Source organism: Elephantulus edwardii, unplaced genomic scaffold (assembly GCF_000299155.1).
Source record: "Elephantulus edwardii isolate Elephantulus edwardi_28Jun2011 unplaced genomic scaffold, EleEdw1.0 scaffold00003, whole genome shotgun sequence".
Lineage (NCBI taxonomy): Eukaryota > Metazoa > Chordata > Mammalia > Macroscelidea > Macroscelididae > Elephantulus > Elephantulus edwardii.
Window position 1 is genome coordinate 34,841,901 of NW_006399753.1, and position 5,796 is coordinate 34,847,696.

A 5,796-nucleotide genomic window follows, 5' to 3' on the forward strand; every position below is an offset into this window, starting at 1 on the left:
ATGACAGGTTTGGGAACAGGAGTGGCATCCACTTCCTATAGAACATGCCTCCAGAACCTCTATGAACTTTAATAAATGTTGATGGTTGTAGAGGAGCTTCAGATCTTTTGTTCATGGGGTCATTATGCATTGTGCTTGACTCAAAGGCAATCAACAACAACAGCAACATTTGAAAGAAAGCCACCTACTCATATCACAAGGTACAAGGAAGATTCAAAAGCCGTGGGATGGGATCTCCTCACAGAGCAAAAGTCTCCAGAGAGTCTCCACCTCTATCTGAGGTAAGGTCGCAGATTGAGGCTTCCTGTTGTCTCAGCAGAGGCCCTTGGTTGAGCTTCTAGTTAATTAGGGCTAGACTATCATTCTGCAAAAATGCATAATCACCAGAAATAGAATGGTCTATAAACATGACCAATCAAGGAGAGAAAAAAAACACGCTAAATGCCATTACTAATTAGACCGTACAAAGTTATATAAAGTGAGCAATTGAAAAAAAATTTAATCAATACAGAAAATAAGCAGAGATAAAAAGCAGCACCAACAGTTCTTAAAATAATCAAGGATATGGAGGGAAAAGAAAATTTGAATAGGAAACACAAAAAACACATATGTCTGTATTATTCAAGATTTCACAGTGATCCAGGGAGAAACCAGGCCCAGAATCCTGAAAAGAGTTAAGCTCACAAGCCAGCGTGTTAAGGAAAGAGGTTCATATATTCTAAGATTTAACAAACTATTGTTGCCACAGCTTCGTCTTCTGGTTCCTTCTCCATATTTCATTTAAAAGTAGCTTGTCCAAAAAGAATTCATCTCATTCAAAAATCACTAGCTTTTTAAAAAGAATTCATATTAAAAAAAATAGGAAAAAGAACTAAGAAAATAATACTTCAAGGGGGAAAACGAAATGCTGATTTAAAAATGTGTAATTTTTATCATAGAGTAAGCTAAATCCATTAAATAAAGCAGAAAATAATGGTCTTTATGTACCAAATATGTAAAGCAAATTATTAACTGAATACTTGTTACGTGTCAGTGAGAACTCTGGTAGCCTAGTCTACAGGGGGTTATGTTGCTAACTGAAGGATGATTTGGCTTCTCTCTGGTTTTCAAATTCACCAGTGGCTCCAGGGGACATATACAACCAATCTCTTCCCAACCAATTTACAGTGATGGGTTAGCTAGAAGTTCAGTTATGAATTCATTTAGAGTCTACAGCAATTAATTTGAGGGAGGGGTATAAGTGTGAGGCATTGTAAGTAAAATGGAATACCATGCAATATGTAGGAGCATTGATTTTTAAAAGAATTGCCTTACTTGGGAGAGACCAGAGAGCATTATGCTAAGTGAACACATTCGGTCCTATAAGGACAAATACTCTATAAGCCCATCTTTGTAGAAAGAGAAAGGTTAACTAGTAACGTGTGAGGATCCAACTGGGGGAGGGTAGGCACAGAGGACTGAGGATGGGTAGTTGTTTTGATTTCCATCTCTCTGATAACTAGGGATATAGAGCATTTCATCATGTGTTTGCTAGCCATCTGAATGTCTTCTTTGGTGAAGTATCTATTCATATCCTGCATCAATTTTGCAGTTGGGTTGTTTACCTTTTTCTTGGTGAGGTGATGGAGTCTTCTATAAATTTTAGATATGAGTCCCTTATCAAACATGTCATTTCAAATTTTTTTTCCAGTATGTGGCTTTCCTTTTCACTCTGCTGGAGAATTTTTTTTTTTTTTATGTTCATAGAGATCTGATCCTTAGGAGGTATTATTATAGAGGCAAGAATTTTGAGGCTCTATCTCACATACTTTGGGCACGTTGCCAGGAAGAACCAGTCCTTTGAGAAGGACATCATACATGAAATGGTAGAGGACAGTGCAAGAGAATGGATGAGATGAACTGACAGGGTAACTGGGGTAATAAGGGTAAGTGTGTCAGAGATGGTGAGATTGGCCCAGGATAGAGCAGGGGTCAGAGTTATTGTGCATAGGATTGCTATGAATCGTGGTGAACTTGATGGCACATAACAATAACAACACAGATTAAAATAAGGAGTGTTGTCTACTTTGAAATTCAACAGAATCACACTCAATCTAAAAAGCGATAGCCCTACAAAGACCACAGGAAAAAGCCAAGAATTTATGCAATTAGAAGAATATCAGATGGCTATTTTTAAACATGTAAAAACTTGCAATATTATTTATTAAAAACTTTCATATAAATTTCAAGAGCCTCAGCAATCAAGGGGTAAAGCAAATGTGGTTAAACTGCCCCAGAAATCTTTAAATAGATTTGAATGTAGAACTATGACTAAACAACAACGTTGTTGTTAAGTGCTGTCGAGTCAAGTATGACATCATACTTGGAATGGTGAAGGAAGAAGACTATTAGTCAGACAGATTGACATAGTGACTTTTGTAATGGGTTCTTGTGTGTCTGGAAGTGTGAGGATGGCACAGGATAGGACAGGGTTCAGATCTATTATTCATAGGGTCACCATGAGTTATATTCAACTCAACAGTACCTAACAACAAGAAGTAGGAAACAAACAACATGGAAACATAGACAAAGTTTAACATCAAGAACATGAAAATAAAATAAATCTAATAAGACATGCAAGATTTTTACAAGCTATAAATCACTGATGAGAGAAATCTAAAGTCTAAAATATGGAACGATATACCACGTTGTGAACCAAAAGACTCAGTATCATTAATATGCCAGTATTCCCAAAATTCATCTATAAATTTAATATATTTTCTAACAAAACCTCAGTGTGTGGTAGGTTGGCTTTTTTTCCCCTGGAAATTGATAGGTCAATTCTAAAATTTAAATTCTAAATCAAGTATAAAATATGTCCTAAAATTTTGGAATAAAGTTTAATCATATAGCCAATTTAAAGGCTGTTATAAAACTTTTGTAATCCAGAGATTGTAATAACAGTGAAAAGATCAATTGTCAGGATTGTTTAGGTACCACGGAAAAACCCTTCCCTTTCACAAGTTCGTTTCACATAATTGTCTTTAGCACTCATGGATTGTTCATTCATGCATAAACTATTTCACTGGAAATTGCAGAAGGTATAGTTTCCTAAATTTATTTCTTCTATAGTTATACATTATCCAATTAAAAATTTTCCTTAGCACTCCCTAAAACAACATGGTAAATTATAATTCTTATCTTTTTTTTACAGATATTTAGACTAAGGTGGTAAGTATGGCCAACAAGTCACATGCTGTATCTTCACATCAAATTGATTTAGAATCAATGAAATGTCAATATAGCAAAATATCAGTCAATATTTTTCTGTAGAAATTACAAAGAACTAGAATAAACAAAATATTTTGAAAGGGAACAAATGTGGCTGTAAAAAGTTAGCAAAACACAATTACAAAAACACTTCCTAGGGAGGAGGAGCAGTTGACAATTAAAGGTCAATAGAAGATGCATGTTATTTGAAGGGAAAGTATGCATTATTATTTGATTGTAAGACTTACTGTAAAGCAAAAGTAGTAAACATGTATTGTAAAACTAGAAATCAAGACAATGTTGTTTTGGTATGCTGTTGTTGTTATATGCTGTCGAGTCGCTTGCTACTCATAGTGGCCCCATGTACAAGAGCCCAAACCCTGCTCTATCCTGTGACAACCTCACTGTCTCCAACACACCTACTCCCATTACCCCAGTAACTGAATCAATCCATCTCATCGAACGTCTTCGTCTCTTGCACTATCCCTCCAGCCTCCCAAACATGACGTCCCTCTCCAAGGACTGGTCCCTCTTTGCAATATGCCCAAAGTATCCCAGAAAAAGCCTCATAATCCTTGCCTCCAAGGAACAGCCCAGTTTCACCCTTTCCAGGACAAATCTGTTTGTTTTCCTTGCAGTCAATGGTTAGTCAACACTCTTCTCCAGCACCACAGCTCAAAGGCATCAATTCTTTTTCTATTAGCCCTAGCCACTGTCTAGCTCTCTGACACATAGCACACAATTTTGAAGACTATGGCCCAGAAGAGGTGTACCTTAGTCTTCCAGCCATAGTTGTTGCTTCTCAGTACTCTGGAGAGGTCGCTGACTTTCTCACTGCAATTTGTCTCGATTTCCTGGCTGCTAGTACCAAGAGTGTTGTTTGTGGAGCCAAGCAAACGAAAACTGTTAACGGTCTCAATCTCTTCACCATCAATCATGATGCTGCCAATTGGCCCAGTGATGAGAATCTTCACTTGCTTCGATCCCTATTGAAGGCTGCAGTCCTTGACCTTCTGCAGCAAGCACATCAGGTCTGCCTCAGTTTCAGCAAGCAGGGTTCCGTCACCTACATCACTCAGGTTGTCGATGAATCTTATTCCAATCCTGATGCCACATTCCTCCTCGTACAGCCCAGCATCCTGGATGATCTGTTCCACATACAGATTGAAAAGGTATGGAGACAGAATACATTCCTGATGGACACCCTTCCAGATTTTGAACCATACAATGTTTCCTTGCTCTGTTCTGATGACTGCCTCTTGGTTCAAGTATAGGTTTTGCATGAACACTATCAAATGTTCTGTTATTCCCGTTTCAAAGGGCAGCTCAGGATCACAAAGCAAGGTATTATAATGAAATGTGCAAAGAGTTGGAGTCAGAAAATCAAAAGGACTGAACTCACTCAGTATTTCTTAAGCTGAAGGAATTCAAATTCAAGCCATGAGTGACAATACTTAAGAATGCTTTGGGCAGAATATTAAATGATCCAAAAAGAATTAAAAGGAGATAGAAAGAGTGTATAGAGTCACTCTAACAGAAGGAATTGGCTGCCACAGAAGAATTTCATGAAACAACGTATGAGCAAGAGCCTGTGGTGATGAGGGAGGAAGTTCAAGTTGCTCTGAAAGACTTGGCAAAAAACAAGGCTCCAGAAGTTGAAGGCATGCATACCAATTGACATATTTCAACAAAAGGATGCTGCCCTGGATGTGATCCCCAAGTTGTGCCAAGAAATCCAGAGGACAGCCACCTGGCCAATTGACTTGAAGAGATCGATATTTGTTCCCATTTCAAAAAGGGTACCCAACAGAGTGTGGAAATTATCAAACAATATCGTTAATATCACATGCAAGCAAGATTCTGCTAAAAATTATCCAAAAATGACTGAAGCAACACACCAACAAAGAACTGCCAGATGTGTAGGCAGGGTTTAGGGTTAGGTCATGGTATTAGGGATATTATAGCTAATGTTAGATGGATCTTGGCAGAAAGCAGAGAGTACCAGAGTAATACCTATCTGTGTTACATTGATTATGCAGAGGCTTTTGACTGTGTAGATCACAACAAACTGTGGTTTTGGTATACGAAATAGTAAATAAATGGATCAGAACAGAATCTAGAAATAGATCCGCATGTATATAAATAGTAAATTGATTTTTTTACAAAGGTGTAAGGTAATATGTAAAGTGTAGTCTTTTCATGAAAAGCTGTTAGAACACTGGATATTAAAAAAAAAAAGAAGTTGATTTGTTTTTCCCCCTTCACACTTCGCACACACAAAGTATCTCTATTTGGAGCATAGACCTAAATATAAAAACACAAATATAAAATGTTTAGATATTAATGTGGGGGGGGGAATCTTTGCAGCTTGTTGCTGTTGTTGTTAGGTGCCATAGAATTGAGTATGACTCCTAGCAACCCTATGAACAACAGATCTGAACCCTGTCCTATCCTCTGCCACCTCACTGCCTGACATATTAGAGCCCATTGCAGCAGTCACCATGACAAACCACCTGGTTTGAGGGTCTTCATCTCCTTTGTCGACCC